This window comes from Pseudonaja textilis, chromosome 1 (assembly GCF_049901715.1).
Source record: "Pseudonaja textilis isolate UNSWEBS1 chromosome 1, rPseTex1.2, whole genome shotgun sequence".
Lineage (NCBI taxonomy): Eukaryota > Metazoa > Chordata > Lepidosauria > Squamata > Elapidae > Pseudonaja > Pseudonaja textilis.
In genome coordinates, this window is record NC_141990.1 from 69636519 (window position 1) to 69660047 (window position 23529).

A 23529-nucleotide genomic window follows, 5' to 3' on the forward strand; every position below is an offset into this window, starting at 1 on the left:
TCCATTGGATAGGGACAAATGGAGTTTGCTTAGTACTTTCCTTCCGGGGTGGCTGTTCTGCTCTATCCAATTTTACTCCAAGCATCCTAATATTTCCTCAATAATGTGACAGTCTGTTTTAAAGTAAAAGTTGGAAGTGTAAGCATTAATTCATGTTTGTTTGTCAGTTCATTGCTCTTCATGGGATATGAACTAAGAAAAGTTTACTACAATTTTGTCAAAGATGTCTATGGAGATTCTCAGTCATTCAGGTCATGGTTGTCCCAAAGGTGCTTTTTTTTCAAAAAGCAATTGGACTTTCTTTTTCCTCAAAGATGTTTTGCTTCTCATCCAAGAAGCTTCTTCAGTTCAGTTTTGTCAGAGTTGTTTGTCCCATCTAGATATCATGGATTACAAGTCCTGTTACCTGATGATGACTGGGATTCCTGCGAGTTTGTTTTATCAAGAGGGCACCAGAGTTATCCCATAGTTTGTGTGACATTTGCATGATACAACTTTCAAGCTATGCTTACATATTATAAAAGTTTGTCATTTTTTTTCTTGAAAGTTGTTGGAAGAATTATTCTTCTGGGTTCAGTTCCTAGTGGGGAAAAAGACACTGGAAACATGGAGGCTGTTTGGAAAGATGGTGGACAGGGCCACATGGCTTGGAACTCCAAAGTGAAAAGGATGATCACATGCTTCAAGATGTTGGGTGAAGGAAAAGAAGAAGAAGGGCTGAGATGCTGAGAGACCCTTGGTTTTTTGCCCTCTGTTGGGATTTGAATTTGAGCTTGTATTCTGATTGGTTGTCAGACTCCTATGGGACCATGCAGAGGCAACTCTGTAGGCTGTCCTGAGTCTCAGGCTTGGTTGAGCCTTGCTGGATGATGATGTAATGAAAGGGCTTAGGGCATTTCCTATTATAGCTCTATCTGGAGTAGATCTTTGTTATGTAAAATAGACTGGCCTAGGCCAGAATAATGGTCCGTTAGAAAAGGTGGGGTGGTGGCACTAAATTTCTGCCTCTCTGAGTTTCTACTTTTCTTTTTAGGGGAAATATTCTGCCTTTTAGTATATCCTAAAATATTTCATTTTCCTAGAAAAAGGGTGGGTTTTAACTTCCAACAATATGAAACGTTATTTCTGGTGAACTATTCCACTATGCTTCCCTAATAGGGAGTGGTTGGATAGACACATTCTTTCTTTATTTGCTTCTCAATTTTTTTAAAAAAACTTTCTTTGCAACTGATTAGGTGTGCAGGCACACATTTTACAAGGCTTTTTTTCTGGAAATCTGGTCATTGGTATGGACAGAGTATAGAAAGATGCAGCTGAAAATAATAATTATACAGATTGATCATCTTCAAATTGCCTTTTAAGCTATTGCAATTAGATTAAGTAGTACGAGATCTCCATAAGGAAGAAGCCAACAACTCTGTCATTGAAAATATTTTGTTTCCAACACATTTTCTCATTCAATCTCAACATGCAGGCATCAGTGAAGTGTTTAAATTTCTCTATCACCCCATTTTCTGCCTCTTTGAGGATATGCTTTAGCACAGGGTGTGGATAAGGCATAAAATGCCACATGTTGAAACACATAAAGTGTGGAGTGGTTCTGTTTTGGAATTCAGGATCCCTTTACAGCCCCAGGAAATCCCCTTACAGTTATCAGAAAAGGTGGGATAGAGAAACATGGATAAAATATAGAGAGGAGGAAGAGGAGGAGGAAGAGATCTTTCTATTATCTCAACTTTTATTTCTCTGTTGATGTTTGTGCTTCTCATAGTTTTGCTGACATGAAGTAGAGACAGTGCAATCAAATAGAAAACAACATCAGAAGTTGAAAATACACAGAACTGATTTTCATTCAAGAACACGACAAAGACAAACACGTAAAACCTCTTCTTTCCATGCAGCATTCTCAATCTAGCTTGCTACTCTTGCTTCCTAGAACATCTGGCCAAATCTTCTTTTATTGTCTCTTGTAGCTTTACTCTTTTTTTAATTTATTTATTCAAAATTTCAACAATTTAAAAAAGAAAAACAGGTTCTCACATTTTACAGCGATATCATAGCAGTGTATATGTTCTTTAATAACAGATTCATTTACCATAGGTATATCTGTAACTAATTTTGTAACTAATTACTATACTACTATTAAAATACAATATTTATTTATCTATATTACTTTAAATATATAAATATAAATCATATATCATATTCTTTGAAATTTCTTTAGTCATTTTTGCAAACATCTTTACTCCTTTTTCTTAACCATTTATACCATATATTCCATATTGTAAAATACTCTTCTTCCCTGTTCTTTAATAACATTGTTAGTCTAACCATTTCTGCACATTGATGTATCTTGTTAATTACTACTAGATCTGTGGGTATCATGGTCAGTTTCCAGTTTTGAGCAAGAGAAATTCTTGCAGCGGTTATGATAGGTGGTATTAGGTCTTGTTATTTCTTATCCCATGTAGGTTCTAACATACTTAGCTTTACTCTTAAACTCATGAGAATCCTTACTTTGTTCATTCTTCTTCCAATCTATAATACAGGATTGATTACATATTGTTGAATATATAATTTCTATTTAATTTAAAGTGTACCTGCTCTTAGAAACATAGCAGAATTCCAGATCCTGATTTTTCTATACATTTGATGCTTATTCCCCAAAGAAGAGTGACAAATGGCCTCTGTTTTATTCTACATTTTGGACAATAGTTATTAACCACACTTGTTTTTGTGAGAGTTAATAAATTCATGATTTATGAAATAAGTAACTCGCAATTGGCCTTCTTTTATTGTTTACAATAGGGAAAGCAATTGGAAGCCCAGTGTTTATTGATATCATTGTGTAAGGAGGAAGGAAGCTTAAATCTTCCTTTCTCTTGTTAAGGCCATCTTTATGAAAGACCTGCTTTATGAAATCCTCATTGACACTGACACTGACACTGAGGGGGTTTAATAAGAAAGAAAAACCCTTTGAACGATGTCAATACATTTCTTTTTTTAAAAAAAATAGAGCTTCCCTCTCTTCACGATGTGATTTCAATCATGATTGACTCCCTCATGCTTAATCAACAACAGAAAGAGCAGTTGCCCTTTTAATATTTGTTTTGTGTTATTTAGTGGAAAACAAGAAGGAGTGGAAAGTCTATCTTATTTGTGTTGATCCTTATACTGAGCTTTAATAGGTTGTTCACATTTTCTTTAACTGTACACTGAAATGTTACATCTTTTATCTTGAGGATTCAAAAACCTTCTGGATAAAGAACCTATCTTTTTTTTTATAATAACATTTTATTTTATAACATCCAAAAATTCTAATTTCAATTGAACAATATGTTGTCTGAGTACAAATCATTTTAGGAAATAATAATCAAAATGGTTACAACAATATTCATTACATCAGTATCAGTTGTAATAGTATTATTAATAATAATAGCAATAATATTTATTTGACCAATTTAACATACCTTCCTTTTATCATTTCCTTGTTTCTTTCTCCTGATCCTTTCATCTATTTCCCTGATTCTAGCTCTAGTTTTTGTCTTCTAACCATTGATAAAATAAGTCCCAAGTCAAAGAAATATTCAGTCTCTTTCTTTTCCTTAATTATGAGTGTTAGCCTCTCCATTTCTGCACATTCTAGTATTTTTTTAACCACCTTTTCACCTGTTGGGATCTCTTTATTTTTTGATTGTTGTGCCAATACTATTCTAGCTTTCTAGTACATGTAAAAGCAGATATGTATTCCCTTTATTATATTTGTCTGGTAAAAAGACCCACAAAACTGTCTCTGGTTTCAAGTCAATATGCCATTTTTTCCAGCCATGTATGTATTTTAGTTAAATATTTTCCCACTTTTTGGAATGTCCACCACAAATGATAGTACGCACCAGGTGTCTGCTGACATTTCCAACATTTTACAGATTTATCCTTAAACATCTTTGCTAATCTTGAGATTGGAAAACGCCATCTATAAAACATTTTATACAGATTTTCTTTATATGCAGTAGACATTGTTAATTTCTAATTTCTGCCATTTATCGAACTCAATCGGATATCCAAAATTTTTAGCCCATACTATCATTGTCTCTTTTACTTGTTCATTCTCCAGTTTAATATTTAATAAGTAGCTATATGATTTCTTTATTAATTTTTCATCTGTTCCTGTTAATATCTAATCTAATTCTTTATATAAACGATACATACATTGGTGCATAAGTGCACTAACGTGCCTACCATCCCTGTCCTATTGTTTCTTTTTTATTCGTATCCATTTCACATATTCATAACCATGCTTATACTTATACCTGTTATCTAATACTTGCTTGACAAATAAATAAATAAAAATAAAATAAATCCTTCTCATATCTAGATTGTATCTGCATGTATGACCACTGTGTTATCTCAATCCCTTGTTCCTGCTTGGTTTTCAGTTCCTGCTTTTCACTTAAGATATCTTTTGGATAAAGAACCTATCTTGAATGGACTTACCTTCTCAAAAGTGTACCTGCCTTTTTCAGCTCTGCAATTTTAAAATATTTCACTAGACACTAGGAAGAGATAATGCTACCATTGCATCATCTTCATTTCCTTGTTCAATAATGAAATATGCACGATCAAAAAAGGAGTCAGATCTCTGTTTACTACAGTCTGCAGACAAGCAAACCAAGCCTACATAAAAGCCATTCTTATTTATTTATGTGTGTCCAATACGTATGTCCAAAGAAGTTGTCATGTGCACATGACTTGCTATGACTATTCCTCAAATATATTTAATCATCTGGAGGGAATGTAATAGTAAACTCAGATCTCTGGAAAAAATGTGGGATAATCATTCATATATGATTATTCTACATAATAGCGTGTGTGTGTGTGTGTGCGTGTGCGCCCAGGTTTTGGCGTGTTCAACTTGAACACACCAAAACCTGCATACCTGTACCCGTGAAAATTTACAAACATACACACACACACACATATATAGGTATATAGTGTTATATATATATATTTGTTTTCTTAAGTTTTCACGGGTACTTACATGTATGGCATTCGGCTTTGTTCGGGTATTTTCCCACATCATAGTAGTTGTGCTTTTACAAGCCTGATGATGGCAGATGAGATTCTGCTGAAACGTCGCTACAACTTTAAAAGCACAACTACTATGACGTGGGAAAATACCTGAACAAAGCCGAATGCCATACATATACATATACATATACATATACATATACATATACATACACATACACATACACATACACATACACATACACATACACATACACACACACACACACACACACACACACACACACACATATATATATATATATATATAAAAATACATAGTTATAGTTATAATTTAGTTATAGAGTTATATATTGTGTCCTGTTGAGAATATGAAGGACTCAACAGGACACTAAATGACAGGCACTTCCACACTGCCAAAGCTTCTATCTTCAGTTCCTCAAAAACAGCTTGAAGACATTCCTTGATTGCCTTTATTATCTCAATTTATTCCAATAAGGAGTGAAACGTCATGTCTCAGTCCTATAGCAATAAACATCCTTTTGCCTGCCCCCTCCATTCTGCATTAGCGATATTTTATAGGACGGGGCTGCAGAAGGCCATTTAATGAGGTCACCAGAAGGAGGGAGTGCGGCTGAAAAGAGGTCGGGGTTGGTAGGAGGCGAGGCTAAGGGTCAGGATGAAAGAATGAAGGCTCCCAAAGGCAAACTGCCCACATTCCTACTATTAAAACTATCCCAGCCTCCCAAATTAGGCTGAAATCATACTAACATTAGGCTATTTTGAGGCTATTTGTTCCCTGTTGTTTTGAATTTCAGCAGCATGAGCTCAGAGTGCTAAGAGATTGCAAATAGGGTGCTGGACTTACGGAGTGACCACTTCTGCACTAAAAGAAAGTAAACTAATTATTTCCAGTCTTTTGCACAACATCTATATTTCACATTAAGTTTATTGCAAAATAAATAAATAAATAAAAATTCAAAAATCCATTGGTTCCTAATTGAAAAGCCAGACAGTGAGGGGTAAGAGTTCTCAAATTGGAAAAATGGCTTGCCCACAAGCTGCACAAATTTTCAGCTGAGCTGGAAATACATCTGCTCAGCTACCAAAGAAAGATGACCTCACTAGGATCACAGAGGCACAGGGCTGATTCTGGAGTGATTCAAATTCCCCACCTGGAAGTGCCGTACAGTTTGTTTTTAAAGGATTATATGTGAATATATAATCCTTTGATTATATCCTTTCAGTCATTTGAAATGATTGACACTATCCACTGTCACCCCAAATGTGCTTTTTCAAAAGGCAACTGGACTTTTCTTTGTTTTTCCTTGAAGACGTTTCACTTCTATTCCAACAAGTTTCTTCAGTTCTTCAAGGAAAAACAAAAAAAGTCTAGTTGCATTTTGAAAATGCATCTTTGGGACAACCATGACTTGGATGACTGAGAATCTCCATAGATATCCACTGTAACTATGTTATAAAATATAGACACCAGCTCCATAGCTATTACATCTCCTAGTTCAGATATACAAACCATTTTCCTTTACTTTTAAATGAGGATTGTTACCACAGTAATGTGACTGCCAATATATCATACCATTTAGAGCAGGGTTTTGTACGTAGTTCATCATTTATTATATGAGTTTGATTGACTAGGACTTTAAGTAAAGATATTGTCTTCTCCCATGTGCCAACCATCAGAATCCAGAATGAGATAGGAAGCAGAATTTGTTAAAAATAGTTTAAGTAATTTTGAATCTTGGAATTAACTTCGGAAGATAATGTTTATAAAAGTATTTTCCTTGAGGTAGTCAAGTGGCTTATCAAGTAGTTTATAAAAAACCACTTGGGTCTATACCAATCTTCCCCCAAATTGTACCTTCCAGATATATTGCAACACCGTCTCCTGGAAATCCTGTGCACCAGGTTGAGGAAGGTTGACAAACATTGTTTATTACATGAAAAATATCACTTGGCTACCCAAGTGATAGGAGTCGATATATTTTTGTTTTGTGTGGATAAACAATTAGTCATCCAAAGAATAATATATTTGTTCTTGGGCTAAAATAACACATTTTATTCAATCCAGCCTTTCACGTCAGAAGAATACATAGTGTTTAAATGCTCCTAATTCATATGTTAGATCACAGTTTCCCCTATTCATAAACACTATTTTGCTTAATTATAGCTCCAAAGTTATTCTTCAGTTTTTAATGTCCGAGGAATAATGGAAGAATTTGGGGACAAAAAGGTTCAGCCAACACTAACTCTGATTCAATATTTTCCATGACAGCTCTCCATGGTTTCGTCCCAGACGCATTGTCATTCAGAGATGTTTCACTGTTCTGCTTTCAATTTCTTCAAAATAAATCCAGGAATAAAACCTTGGGAGATAGATTTATTCACTTTTTTTTAGCCTTCTAACTGAAACGGCAAGCTTCTGCCTCCCAGAACCCTGACTGATAACACTTTCAAATTTGGTGGTCAGCTGTTAGAATTTGGCATCACTATCTTAATTTATGAACAGCAAAGAAGAAGCAAATAGGAGTGCTGAGCCTTTGATAAGCTGTTTTACTTGAAACCTCCCTTCCCCAAGTATAAGCTGTAAGTTTGCCCTTTCTGATGATATGACACCAATGTGTGTCATGGTTTCCTATTAATAAAATCCCCATCAAGCTATTAATAGGGGGGAAAACATTACCATTACTTCTGGCTTTAGTCATTAATGTAATCTTCTTGCCTTAGTCACCTCCCAGCTGGATTTCTTCAAGGCACTCTACGTGGGTCTGTCCTTGAAGAGTATTTGGAAGTTGTGGCAGCAGAAGTTTCTCAATATGAATTGAACTGGCTTCCAAGTACAATTCAAGGTGCTGGTTATTACCTACAAAAACTGTAAATAGCACAGGGCCAGGTTATTTACAGTAATAACCAATTGTTTTTGCTCATCAAAACTTACTGAGTTGGCATGCTCTAAATTTTTTCTATTAGGCAATATCATCTTGTGGGACCCAGGAATGATGCTTTCTCTTTCACAGTCCCTACCCTGTTGGAAGAAGAAACCTGTGGAGATCCAGATGGTCTCCTAGAAGGCAATAAAGGGTTGGTTGACCCCTCGATTATTTGAGCCAGAATATTAACTGAGCCCGATTGGGTTGGTTGGTTTAGTTCTTGACTTTTATTGACTGGAAAAAGGAATGACTTTTAGTCCTCAGGCATGTCTCATATTGATTGTCTCTGGAAGTTTATTTTTTATTGATTGTGTTGCTTGGACTTTTTTTTTTTTGGCTTAAAATCCTCTATTCACCAACCGGAGACCCTGGTGTGAGGTGAATAGTTTTATATATAGTCTTGATAAGTAAATAAATATTTTAAGAACATCTGTGTGATAGGAGTTTTTGCAAAGCTAGGAAGAAATGTTGATTTGTGACAAATATTCATGACAAATCTGTTTCAATCGTTGCTATTGTTTAGGAGAAGGAGTCCTGCTTCTTCAGGGATTATATTCTGGCATTTCCAATTGTTACATTTAGCATCAGGTATGCTAAATGGGATCCACTTTTATCCACCATCCATTCATTTTTGCTTCATATTTACAGCTCCTGAATAATACCAACTGCAGCAATTGTCCCTGTAAGCAGAGAATTGATGACCACAGAAAGTTTAGTGCTATCCTTTAAGAAATACCTTTCTATCCTGTAAAAAATGAGAAAGCAGAAGAATTGGAAAGTGGGCTAAGTAATAACAGTGAAAAGGGGGGAGATATGTGCATTTCCAGTTAAACCATATTGGCTTGACTAAATTACATAAGTACCCACAATATTTTGCAATATGCACATCTCTCCAAACTGAAATTTTAATTTTCTGCTGTTTCTGATGCAACAGTTTAAAAAAAACAACTACCCTTAACAAAAAAAAATTCAGTTTGACATGCATTCAGCCTCTGTAACAATTACTATAAATAGTATGTTTTTAGATGATTCAAAAATATATATTCAAACCACTAGTGGCACTGGACACATGAAAACTTTGAAAACAGAATTTGCAGTGAGACCTGAAGGCTCATTCACACAGACCCAAAGATGTGATTTTCTTCCATGTTTGAGATAAGAGAAAAGTATGTTATTTCCAGAATTGTTCCCTTTGCAGTGTTCCTTTAAGTTCCTCAGAACAAGCTTGTTATTCCCTCACTATACATAGTCCTCAACTTAAGACCACAAATGACTCCAAAATTTCTATTGCTAAGACAATTGTAAAGTGAGTTTTGCCCCATTTTATGACCTTTCTTGCCTGTTAAATGGATCACTGCAGTTGTTAAATTAGTAACACAATTGTTAAGTGAACCTTGCTTTCCCACTGACTTTGCTTGTCAGAAGGTCAAAGGTGATCACATGACCCTGGCACATTGCAACTGTTTTATTTATTTATTTATTTGATTTGTCAATCACTTACAAGATAATAGGTATAAGTATAAACATAGCTATGAATACATGAAATGGGTACATATAAGAAAAATAAAAAGGAACAATAGGACAGGGACAGTAGGCACATTGGTGTGCTTATGCACTCCCCCTACAGACCTCTTAGGAAAGGGGTGAGATCAATAGTAGACAGTCTAAGGTTAAAGTTTTTGGGGTTTGGGGAAGAAACCACAGAGTCAGGTAGAGTATTCTAGACATTGACCACAATATTTCTTGTGAAATATTTCTGGACTTTCTCAACTATGTTAATATCAGATACGTAATGTGGGTTCCAGACTGATGAGCTGTATTCAAGTATTGGTCTAGCAAATGTTTTGTATGCTCTAGTTAGTAGTGTGATATTACCAGAGAAAAAGTTACATAGGATTAGGTTAACAACTCTTAATGCCTTTTTGGCTATGTAGTTACAGTGGGTTCTAGCACTTAGATCATTAGAGATGAGTATTCCAAGGTCCTTTACAGAGCTTGGATCATCAACAAGGTCTTGACTATTCCGCTTGTATTTTATTTTCGGATTTTTTTTTTTGCCAATATGTAAGACAGAGCATTGATTTGTTGAGATTTGAAGCTGCCATTTGTTTGACCATTCTGAAACTTAGTCGAGGTCTGTTTGAAGGGTAGCAGCATTTTCTGTGGTGTTGAATAGTTTTAACTGTCATAAATATAAATAATTGTCATAAATATGAACCATTTGCCAAGCTCTATGTCAGATCCATTCCCTCTTCCCCCTTGGAGCTCTCAGGTAGCCTTGATCCTGACTCCCATGCCTCCTTCTCCTCTGATTGGTGGCTGGAGGGGCTGGCAGCCGGCAGGCCACAGCATGCTCCCTTGTGGACTCCTGAGTTTGCCCTATTGGCAAGAAGCTTACCAAAAGGAATACTGACCTTGTGGAAGATTTTCCATGTAATCACGATTCTCTTGATTCCCGAAACCACAAAGCATAAGGCAAATAGTTAATATTTGGTCTTTCCCGCAACCAAAGCAGACATGGTCATGGAAACATGTCCTGCAACTATCGATACTCTGGATCAGGGGTCGCCAACCTTTTGGATCCCAGGGCCCACCAAATTCATGCTTTTAAATCCCGAGGACCACTAATACAATTATTTTTTAAAAAGCTAATATATTTAATATATTTTTATATTAAATATAAATTTATATACATACATACATACATAGATGCATACATACATACATACATATATATTAATATAAAAATTACACACACAAACACACTTATTTAATTATAACAAAAATGTAAATGCTTAATAATAACAAAATAAAACGTTCCGGGCTGGAAGCCTTCCCCTACCTACACCTTCCAAAGAGACAGAAGAACTTTTCAGATTCCAGGTGGAGGATTGAGAAAGCTCAGATCTGCAGCCGAGGAAAAGCTGTGTGGGGAGGTGGCTCTTCCAGCCTCACCTGGAGACAGGCAAGGAAAGGTGTCCCTGGGGGCACTTCACTCGCTTTAGCACTTCACTGCCAAACCCAGCCACAGCCAGTGATTATTTGGGGGGGGGGGGTGAGGAGAGAGAAAGCATTACCAGGGGAGGAAAGGAGACAAAACAAAGTTCACTCTTTCACTGAGACCTACAAAACGCCAATCTACCGTGTTCCAGGAGTTCTTAAAAATCATCAAACACTCCCACTTGCAGTTTCCGTGCCTCAGGTCCCTGAGATGCACGCTCCCACACTTGGCAGTGGCGGCAACAACAGTCCCCTCCCCCAGCACCCGCTGTCAGTTCTCCCCATTAGTTCTCTAGCTTTGAATTGCTCCCGGCTATCTCTCTTTCTCCCTGCCCCCCATGCCCACATGCAGGCAGGAAACGAAAGGGAGATGGAGCCGTGTACAGCTCTCCACTTTTCCAGCCCTTGTTGCCTCTCCCAACATCGAAGCCTCGGAAACGCAGGCAAAGCCGCAGTAGCATCCTGAGTTGCTTGCTTCTCCACTACTGCCTCCTCCTCCTCCTCCTCCTCCAGCACCTCCTTTTCTGGGTAGGGCAATTCTTAACTAACCATGAATGCTAAGGCAACTCAGGACGCTACCGCTCCGGTGGCTTTGCCTGTGTTTCCGAGGCTTCGATGTTGGGAGAGGCAATGAGGGCTGGAAAAGCGGAGAGCTGCGCATGGCTCTGTCTCCTTTTCCTTTCTTCCTGCATGTGGGTGCTGGGGGGAGGAAAGAGAGAGAGCCAGGAGCAATTCAAAGCTAGAGAACTAATGGGGAAGAGCTGACAGCGGGCGCTGGGGATGGGGACTGTTGCTGCCGCCACCATGTGTGGGAGCTGCTTGGCACGTGCATCTCAGGGACCTGACTCCGGGGTTCCTCAAAGAGCCAGGAGGCGAGAGAACTGCGTGGCCCAAATTAATTGCTTTGGGGGGGCCATTTCTTCTGGGGCCCACCAAAAATTTTCCATGGCCCACCAGCGGCCCATGGCCCACCGGTTGGCGACTGCTGCTCTATACCACATAGAATGGGAATAGTGGTTCCATTTCCTGCCTCAGCAACAGGCTGGCCTTGAAATGGAGGCTTTGTTGTGAGGGCATGTCTGGAGCAAATGGTAAGTGAGTTATCTCAGAGTCAAAGCAGTAGGGTGAGCTGTAAGTCCAAGGGAAGCATTGGAAGGCATTCACTTATAAGAAAATTCGCCTTGTCACAGATATTTATTACCCATCTCTAGAAGTAAAACAAAATTTATAATTATAACTTGCTCTTTAATTTAGCTGGCAAAATATAGAGAGCAGATTAGTTGAAAGCCAGCTTCCTTGCTGAGATTTATCTACACAGAGATTCTATGTGGGAGGCACTGTGGAGACAGTATTTCTTCTAAATGCAATTACTGCTCAGTAATAGCATTTCTTCAGCTTCAAAACCAAGAAAATGCTTTGGAGCATTCCGGAGTGCAAATATAGTACTTTTCTGCAGCTTTTTAAGCCAGACACAACCACAAGCAGTTTTTCTATATGAGCAACTCACTTATGAGCAAATTTAGTTGTATGAGTAGTTTTTACCTTCACCTTTCACTCAACTGGATAACAACTTACTCACACAGGTAAATATACTGTAGTACCAAAATTTTGAAGTAAACTTGTATGTGAAAGTTGCATGAAAGCCTGAATCACATGAAAAACTCAATAAAAAAACAGAGGAAAAACAGGTAGTTCAGGAGGATTGGATGGAGCAGATTACATGTAATGGGATCTTGACCAACTTAATCTGGATGGTGTATAATTCTGCCTAATTTTCACTCTACCCATACCCATGCAAACAATCAACTACATTTTTCCAGTTTCTCCTCCTAGTTCCCAGCTGAGCTGTAATGAACTTTTTCCTATGCAATAATTACTCAGTAAGAAAGACACATTTTAACAATGAAACATAGTCTATACCATATACTAAAGAAATGAGATCACTATCCCACTGGTAACATATTCCAGAGTAACTCTTTAACATTCAATGTGCTAATTTGTGAAATGGCTCAAAAATCTGCTGCCATACAAAGTAGTTCTTGACTTACAACTATAACTGACTATGAAATTTTGATCATAAGTCATTATGGTCTTCATCCTAACCCTAGTAACAGTGTTGTCAAAGTCCTCTTCAGTAAAAGAGCTTCTCTAATACACAAGTGCTATCTGAGTAGCACTCCAGTTAGTTGGATTATGTATACCTATCTAACTGCACGCAGGTTAGCTATTAGAACAAATCATGAAATGCATTCAGTCCTTATAACAAGAATGGGCAAACTTAGGGAGTATTTAGCCCTCTGCAAGATAGGCTGTAATAAATAAATAAATAAATATTTTGGCACATTTCTTGCAACAGAAGGTATAAGGATGTCATGTATATCACGATAAAATTGTGTAATTTGTATTAGCCACATAATGAAGTCATTTGCACAATATAGCAATAGCACTTAGACTTATATACCGCTTCACAATGCTTTACAGCCCTCTCTAAGCAGTTTACAGCAGGGGTCCCCAACCACCGGGCTGCGGACCAGTTCCGGTCCGTGGATCATTTGGTACCGGTCCGCAAAGAAAATAAAAATAAAATAAAAATGGCGGCTTTCTTTGCCTTTGGTGAATGCTGCTGGGATCAGGGATCAAGGACACAAATGAAAGAAGGGGAGGGAGGAAGCAACCAAAGCCTGTCCTGCTCTCCGGCTCAGCGGCTTCGGTTTCCTCCCGCCTCGTTCCTCTCTCAGTCGCTCTCTCGCTCCTCCACCAGCCCAGGAAGAAACTGCTTCAAAGAAGCCGGCAGGGTGGCTTTTCCTGTCGGCGCAGCTCCTCCGAAGCGCCCGTTCACCCCCACCCCGCTGCCCGCAGTTCAATCCAGTGCTCCGTTCTGCCTGCTTGCCTGCCTTCGTTTCTGGTTGTTTCGGAGTAGCTTTGGCTGAGAATAATAACTATTCGCCTCTTTTACTCAGCCGAAGCTGCTCCGAAACAACCAGAAACGAAGGCAGGCAGGCAGGCAGGCAGGCAGAACGGAGCATTGAACCACGGGCGGCGGGGTGGGGGTGAACGGGCACTTTGGAGGAGCTGTGCGACAGGAAAAGCCACCCTGCCAGCTTCTTTGAAGCAGTTTCTTCCTGGGCTGGTGGAGGAGCGAGAGAGCGACTGAAGAGACACCTGAGGGATAAGGCAGAGGGAGGAGGGAGGAGACACCTGAGGGATGAGGCTGAGGGAGGCAGGGCTGAGAGGCAGGGCTTCTCAGCCATCCTGCAGGGACTTGTCCTGAGCCTCCCTGAACTTGGTGGTTTGCTGGCAGACATTTTATTACCCGACTAGGTAACAACATCAGATGTTATCTAGTCAGGTAATGAAACGTCTGCAAGCAAACCACCAAACTCGGACTCCACCCCGTCCCTCCCTCCTTGAAAAGGTGTCTCCTCCCCACCCTCCCCTGGTCCTTGTAAAAGTGTTTCTGCGTGAAACTGGTCCCTGGTACAAAAAAGGTTGGGGACCACTGGTTTACAGAGTCCACATATTATTCCCCCAACAATATGGGTCTTCATTTTACCTACCTTAGAAGGATGGAAAGCTGAATCAACCTTGGGCTGGTGAGATTTGATCTGCAAAATTGCAGGCAGATGGCAGTCAGCAGAAGTAGCCTGCAGTACTGCATTCTAACCACTGCACCATCAGGGCTCTATGATATATCATCTACACAATTTATGTTAAAAAATTAATTAATCTTATGACATTGTGACATATGATTTCACTTTGACAACCCATCCCACCCCAGTTTTAGGAAACAGAACAGCAAACAGGCGCACATATACATCTATTGCTTCCATTGCCCGACAGGTTTCTTTCTCCTTAAATCTGAAGGTAAAATTTTACAAGCTGTCAGTGCGCATGTATGGGTAAAAGAAACCCATGCAGACCAAGTGGAGCATAGAAAATAATGAAAACAATGTAATTTAAAAGTTTGATCCCATCCTACATCTATATTTCTATCTGTATCTATAGTTATATTTTCATTTTTCAATGTTTCTTTCCCAATACTAAACTTTTTCAGTGGTATGCTGCATCATTCACTGGTTACCTGCCAAATTTCCATATCACTTGAAGATAGGGCTCTAAGAATAGCCTATAGTTTCTTGCACCAATCAATATTCAGTGCAAAAACTGGAGGTTCCAAGCAACTAATTGCATAGTTCAGTCCAGGCTGCAACCCAAACCAGATAGATATACCGTTTGGGGAAATACCGTACACAACTTTAGCAGAGCTCAGATAGGATTTGGGAGAATAAAGCATCCAATTTGAGAAATTATTTCACTACCCCTGGTTAACAGAAGTCACCAACTCCAAATACATTAAGAGACTGAATGATATACAACTTTTGACCCATTAGAATAATTAATTACTGGCTCTTTTTTGACTTGCTGAACTGTTTCAATTGCTCTACTCTGGAAGTGAAAATATTACAGTTTGCCAAAACAGTTTTCAAATCTTTATAGGACCAAACCAGGATCAACTTTACCTATAGTTGAGCATAAACTGCAAGTTGCATAAACCACAACTGATTCCCGGAATACAGTCATGTACCCACCCAGTTGATAAATGCCTTTTTCACACACACACACACACACACACACACAGAAAGCTGGTGTGCTCCACTTCAATGGATGTGCTTCAGTGAAGATTAGATAGCCACCTGACTGGGATGCTTTAATTTGGATTTCTGCATTGAGTGGGTAGTTGTACTCAACGAAAAAACTTGATTCAATTTTACGGGACCTACTTACTTACCGTCATTCTCAATCTTGATAATTTTATGGCGTGACAATTTTTACCCAAAGCCGCCAGGGGAAGGCTGGGAGTTGAAGTCCATACATTTTAAAAATGCTAATGTTGAGAAACACTGCTCTAGGAATTCTTCTATAGTATGTAGTTCCCAAATCTGGCCAGGTCTCCACAAACTCTTTGCTATCTGAGGTTTGGCTTCCTATTGCAGTTTCTTCTCCAAATCATGCAAGCTTTAATCCCAGCTGAGACATGCAGAAATGGCAACCTCTTTTCCAGTTCTTGACAGGCTGTTGGCAATGGCCCACTTTATATTGTTGCTTCTTTTCAAAAATGTATTTACATGGCAAATAAATACCCAAAAGCTGGCCAACTTGACTCCAACTATTATCTAATGCAAGGATGGTTCTGGATTTAGGATGTGCCAGCACAATAAAGTTCAACCAATTGTGAGACATGACGAAGTTATTGAACAAAATATGTAATGCCCTTAGGTTATATTGCAAGCAGGAAAGTTTTTCTTTTAAGCCATGTTAAAAGCTTATGCTAAATGCAAAGAGAGTAACTGAAAAATAGGATTAAAGCCAAAATGGTTTGAAAATCTTTATGACAAGTCACTACACGTCTTGATGTTATTTTTAAAGAAAAGATGAAGAAAGATCTAAGTTACTTCCTCTTCTCAAAATGATCATGGCCCTTACTTACCTGGTAACACAGGAAGGAATGGGAATGACTTTGTCTACACTGTATCTTCTGTGGTTCCTTTTTCCAAATCAGCAACTCCACAACATGAACAATTCCACTCTTTTTTCACAGATGACAATATGAACCACAATTAAGATACAAACCTTAAGGTATTTAATTTGTATGCAGTGGAGTTGTTTTATCCTGAGTGTTTAAGGAAGGTCATATATTTTCAAAAGAATGTGTACAGTACCTTTAGTGCTTCTGACAAGATTTGGAATGCAATACTAGCTACTGTAGCTATATTACAGCCTGCTTTAATTGGATGAGTCAAAGTTTATCCACCTCTTATGAACGCTAAATTGTGGTTGTCATGAAAGGCCAAGTTATTCATCTATTTAGGCCTACCTTATTGTCATCAACAAATAATTATTTCTTTGGGTTTCAAGCAGTGGTGGGATTCAAAAATTTTTACTACTGGTTCTGTGGGCGTGGCTTGGTGGGCGTGGCAGGGGTAGGATACTGTAAAATCTCCAGTCAGAGGTGGGATTTGCCGGTTCTCCGAACTACTCAAAATTTCAGCTACTGGTTCTCCAGAACTGGTCAGAAGCTGCTGAATACCACCTCTGGTTTCAAGGCAGAGTTCTTGTACTTAGAGATTTACAAGGATTTTTTTTTAACCAAAGAATTCTATTCAGTCTATATGTGTTAAAAAGGTGGGATAAAAATCTTTTTAAAAATCTACTTTGTGAAAGGAAAAACGGAAGGTAAGGAAAGATGAGCCTATATTTGGGACCACTGAAAGCAGAAACAGAGAAAGTGAGCATCTGTGAGAGAAAGGAAGTTCTTGTTATCTGGAAATAACTCTTTTGTAATCAGTGAGACCAGAAAATAAATGTGTTTTAAGTTTAAGGCTATAACCCATTTTATTTTTCTTTCTTCTTGAATCTGAAATTCAGCCTTTTAAACTCTTGTGGCATTTCAGCTCTGAATATTACTCTCCCAGGTTCTTTACCCCGACTTTCTGTTATGTTAGCTGATTCATACAGTCCTTTGAAAGCTTGTTTCTTTTTCTTTATTGCATTGCTACATATAACATTGGCCTTTTTGGCTTAACCTAACAATTGTCATCATTAATGTTAATGCCAGCGTTTGTATATCAAAACGAAGGTCATTTTTCCCTGACAGGATTAAATACATTGATATTTTAGAAAATCTTGGAAAAATCTATATCTCAAAATTACTTTCATGTCCACTGTACAGTTCAAAAGATGAGATATGACTGCACACCTTAATTATTCAAGCATGGTGATGTCATTGATTGTTGTAGAAAGCAGGCAATGTGATTGTTGGCATAAAAAGCATGACCTACAGAAAATGGAAATTGTCTTTAGATGTAAAGGGCACCATTAATTTCAGTTCTGAAGGCAAAAAAAATAGCATAATAAATCAATGCCTAAAAAGGAAAAAAAAGTGAACTACTGGTGATAAGAGCCAATCAGGTTTAAGATATTATCTAAGTTTTCTGCAGGTCATCCCATTTTCCCCATGCATGATTCTTAATCATTTGTGCGTATACTGTATGTATTACAAACGAATCAACTGATCAGTAAATCAATTGATTGAAAAAGCAGTGTAAATTTAATATAAATCAATAATTCCCATAAAGTTTGTAGTATGTTTTCCGCATCATTTAGATTTCTGGTGGTAAGGTCTTTTACCAGGGACTGCCAGCAGCTGATCATGTACCGTGTGTAGATTAGCTTTTCAGAATATGATGACCATGTCTGTAGTTTAACAGATTTAACATATTTAACAGATGAACAGAGCTGGAAGGGACCTTGTAGGTCATCTAGTCCAACCCCCTGCCCAATCAGGAGACCCTACATCATTTCTGACAGATGGCTGTCCAGTCACTTCTTAAAGCTTCCAGTAATGAAGCTCCTAAAACTTCTGAAAGCAAGCTGTTCCATCAGTTGATTGTTCCCACTGTCAAAAAGTTTCTCCTTATTTCCAGGTTGAATCTCTCCTTGGTTAGTTTCCATCCATTATTCCTTGTCTGGCCTTCAGGTTGACTCCCTCCTCTCTGTGGCAGACCTTCAAATATTGGAACACTGCTATCATGTCTCCCCTGGTCCTTCTCTTCACTTGACTAGCCATGCCCAATTGACCCAGAGCTGACTAGAATTTGCACAACATTCATATCAGTCTTTCTTTCAGTGTAAGAGAGATTAATTTCTGGAACATAATGATCTGTCTTTCCTTGAGCATTCTGTTGTCAGAGTTGAAAGTACAGTACTGAATAAAGTATTATTTTCCCAGGGCTAAGATAATAAAAGCAATTTGTGGATGAGGCTTTACACTACAAGGCAGCTTCTTTAAACATTAGAATGGCCAATTTAGTTATGTAAACAAATATGTAATATGAGCAATTTGAAAAACAACTACATGCTGCTTCACAGTTTATATTAGGTAGAATAGACAGAATATTGATCTTGAGATGTTTTTAATTCACCTTTTGCCTTGAATTCAATTATACATGCCCCCGCCTCCTGAAATATTTAAAATCTTACAATCCTTCCAAAGCAATTTCCTTCCAAATTGCAAAGTTGAGCTGTTTGTGGGAGATTCTGAAATGGTTTCTAAGAACAGAAGGTGAAGGAAGATGAATTAACAAAAGCATTTCTATTCTTTTCAATATTTTCAGATTTCGTCCCTATCTCTGAGAGGAGAAAAATGGGAAATGCATTTAATTTCTCCACTGAAATCCCGATGGACTTTAATGTTGACTAGGTAAGGTCTTTTCTGATTTTCATAAACATTCTTTTTTACTGACATAAGCTTTCAACTTGTAAATGACCTAGAGAAATCTTTTGACTTGAAAGGGACTTTAATAAATGTTTAGATAACTAATCTCTGCATTGTTCCCAATAATAGAACTTGCACTACAGTATTATTAGGCACATCATGTTTATCATTGCCATTGGAAGCATGCAGAAATTACTGTAGAAGAAGTAATTTTCTTGCTCATTTGCATTGCTAAATCCATGCCCTTTAATTTTAAAGATTTTCTTTTTTTCTTTAATTCAATTCACTTATGTCTGACATTACTGAAAACCCATATTGTTCCCAGGCCAATCAAGATGTAAAGCAAATGTGATAAAAAATGACCACACTTTTAATGTTTGTATTCTTTTTAATTTAAACCACATCTGCATACCCTTACGTCATCTTAATATAATTGCTAAACAGTAGTGGTGGTTATACAGAGAATTTGGATTTATTCATAACTCTCTACAACTGAATCATGACATAGAAGGATCCAGTAGGAAACCTGCTTCTTTTAAGGTAGGGTGTGGCCTCACCTTTCACAAGGTAAGATACTTATGACCCCAGGACTGCATTCTACATTTCAGTACATTGCATTAACTTTAAAAATCTAGTCAAATGACTAGCTAGTCCTGTGGAAAAGCTTCAAAAGACACTTAGTCAAACAATAGAGTAAAAGCATCAGTGTCTAGCTATTACCTTGGTGTCTGTTGTCCCATGAGTCTGGGTTTATACTGTAATTATGACTCATGAAAAAAAACACCCGTTAGTTAGGTGTAGGATCTACAAGAGCATGTTGCCTCTAAATAAGTGCTAAAGGGGAGGTTAACTGATAAAACTGTAAAATCAAGTAGAACTCAGGAAGCACATGTAAAATATGAAAAGTTTTAGTTCTGAAATAAGCATGTCCTAACTGGTATTCTACTAATAAGTATTTTAATTATCACTCTTTGTTAAATGGTAAGTTTTTTGTGTGTATTTCTACTCTTTGCTCATTTTCTAATGCCAGTTTGCAAAGGTAAATTTTAGAAACTGGCCAGAGAACAATTTCATCTATTCTATATTCTTAAACATGGCAGAGTTTCTCTTGGAAGAATCAACAACAACGATGGGTTTTCTTTTACCTCCAGAATTCATTTTGGAGATGTCATTTAAATAGTCTGGTCCCAGCTTCTATTGACCAGCATACCTCATCAACATGCTTGTCTCTTGGAACTGTCTGGAGAGATTCTTCAATTCTTCATCTTGAAAAGAAGGGGCTTGGGCTTCAATAAATCAGTAACATGTTGTGGTTCCTTCCATTATTTTTGTGTATGAAAAGAAATCTGAAACATTGGGATTTGTAGACATTTAGCCTTGAACCAGATTTCAAATCAAAGACAATTTTTAAATAATGTACAGTCCATCTTTTGGGAACCTAAAAAAGCAGTGTGTTCATCAATTTTTGATATTTAATATATTTTACTGATGAACCAGCTGTAACTTGAATAATTTTTGTCAAGCATCTTTTTTAAAAAATGACAAAAGAATCCCCTCCAGTGCTTGCTTTTTTGAACAAGTTAGGACTAGTTCCAACTGACATCTTAGAGATTTATGTATTTAACACATTTCTGCACCACCCAAGTTCATTTTGGATTACATTTTGACTACAACTGGGGGAAGGGTGAATGTAGAAATTCTGCATAAACTGCAAATTCATGCAACAGGAAGGCTAGGCAAGCTATCAATCTATTCATCTCAAATGTGTAATGTTTTCATTTATATGAGCATTTTATGAAAATATTGGTTCATTGCACCAACATGCCTTCAGTTCAGCTTTCACTAAATCGAATTAGACATGCTTTTTAATATTATTTTTTTTGTAGAGCATTATATTTGAAAGAAATAGATCTAATGTTGGCATGGGCCCAGATTTTATTCCTGATCTGAAAAGTGTTTTTGTACCTTTAATTCACAGACAGCATAGCAGAGGGAGAATGAATAGTTTGAGCAAAGACCCCCTTAATCATAATCTAACAATTTCTTGAAGATCAAAATTAATATAAAGAGTTGGAGCTGGAATTCTACATTTGGGATTTAATGCTGGTATAGGCAAACAACATGGCCATCCTTATTTTTTTGTACTTATGTATTGGTTTCAGAGTCCTGTAAATATGTGTTTTGACTTCAGTCCAATTTATCCATCTAAAGTTATTCTGCTTGGAAAGTATGCTCTTAATTTTGCTTAATCTATAAATGGTAGTTACCATTTATAGATTAAAAATTCACTCTGTGACATGCAAGCATAAACTGCTGAAACTTTAAGAATGTTACTAGGAAGAGATTTGTGGAATAACAAATATATCAGGCATGGCTGAAGATTTCATTGTTGCCAGATGATCACTGACTAACTGACACTAGCCTCATTCGTAAAACTGGCCATATTCATCATCTGGTTTTTAATTTGCAACAGTTTCTGATCTCTTATATGAGGACATTTTTGTTAAAATTTGTCATGGACAGATCACTTTTGGGACATTCTAAAGCTTGCTGCCATAAATCTCCAGGAAGCAAGAAAGGACCAGTTAGGCTGGTCCACTCCAGATATATGCATTTTATGAGTTTTCATAGGTGCTTGGAGAGTTTCTCACTGATCCGGTGGGCAGTTGCACCACAGTTCTTACTGAGCACTGAAACATGAAATTGACAAGGAATGTCCCCAAGCAGCCCTACAGATAAAGAACACTATGGTTAATGGAGATCCCAGGGAACTCTATGGTTAATGGAGATCCCAGGGAACTCTATGGTTAATGGAGGAGTTCCAGGAAATGAAATAATAGAAGAGATGCCTAGAATACCAACAATAGAAAATGAAGTAGTGTGGTAGTAAGGGTGGCAAAGCAACCCCACTTCTCTGACCTTATTGCACCTGCAGAGTGCCATCCAGTGGATTTATTTAAGATGACCCAGACTCTTGAGCAAGGACGGATGAGAAGATGATTATGTGGGCTTGTTTGCAAAGCACTTAAGGACAAAATCACGTCTATTTGCTTGAAGCTAGAAACATTTTAAAGTTAAGATGTTTTGATAAATCCCATGGATTATTCAATGTGTATATTTTAGAAAAAAAGAGAGGGAGGGAGGGAGGCAGGGAGGGAGGGGAGAAAAAAGAAAGGAAGAAGAAAGGAAAAGAAAGAACAAAGAAAGGAAGGGAAAGAAAGGAAAAGAAAGAAAGAAAGAAAGAAAGAAAGAAAGAAAGAAAGAAAGAAAGAAAGAAAGAAAGAAAGAAAGAAAGAAAGAAAGAAAGAAAAGTCTGGGTATCATCAAGAGAGTTGTGCTAGAATGCCATGTTCTTAATAGGTTGCTTACCTTTACCTTTACTGGAATTCAAGATTTATGTGAGCGTTCAGTTTGTCAAAAAATATACCCATAACATTTATCCCATAACATATCAGTTATTTCAGTGCTGCTTATATGGAACTGACCTAGACTTACTTCAGCTACAGTTGGGAAAACAAATTAGTAATACAGTACATGTATACTGGAAGAAGGTCAACCCCTTCTGGCACAGTCCCTGAGAAAGTTTTGTCTTTGGCATGCACAACCTAAAACTATGTGATAGAATGCAGCCCTTTCTTCGAGCTTTCAGTTCCAGAATAAAAGACTTCAGAGTTTGGGCTCTCCAGAGGCTGATGTTGGCAAAAACCTCTCATTATAGATACTTTAAACTTGCCTCTTGTAAACTCAACAATTTGTCTTTTAAAAAATAATAATAATGGCATGCTGTTTTATTCATTACCATTTGAGGAAAAAAAAACCTGTTTTATCTGGTACAGCTTAATCAAAGAGCTTACAAAATCAACACATCTGCCAAGTGATATTCTTAGCTACTTGTTTTCCTCTTAGTTTGCAACATACTTCCTGATAAATTCTTGGCTTGTCCCCATGTTCTGTAGGGCATTATTTGGCCAATTGAACTAATGTGTTTAATGTTATAAATAGAGCCAGAACCACATCACATCAGGGTCATAGATTCCAGGGCTTCCTGTTTATTTGTAAGGGTTTGTAGAAGTTATTCCCAGACTCTCACTAGAAAAAGAAAATGTAGCCACTTTTCAGATATCAACAAATCTAAATTGGGAACAGTCTGCTGTTTTATATCCCAAAGTTACAAATAATATTTAAAATAATGAGTTCTGCTTTAATAGCTTACTACAGACTCGTAACAAAGTGCTCATTGAACTAATTTCTCATAGAAATTTCTTCGCAGATTTCAAA

At 37.5% G+C, this 23529-nt stretch overlaps 1 long non-coding RNA gene across 1 annotated transcript; it reads right to left on the reverse strand.

Annotated features, from left to right (window-relative positions):
• Positions 1–17347: 17347 nt before the first annotated feature.
• Positions 17348–22747, reverse strand: LOC148127662 (uncharacterized). The gene is made up of 3 exons (XR_015740995.1): positions 22621–22747; positions 20462–20597; positions 17348–19085 (listed from the first exon to the last, which is right to left on the reverse strand). It is a non-coding gene; the product is annotated as an uncharacterized LOC148127662 (long non-coding RNA).
• Positions 22748–23529: the final 782 nt, after the last annotated feature.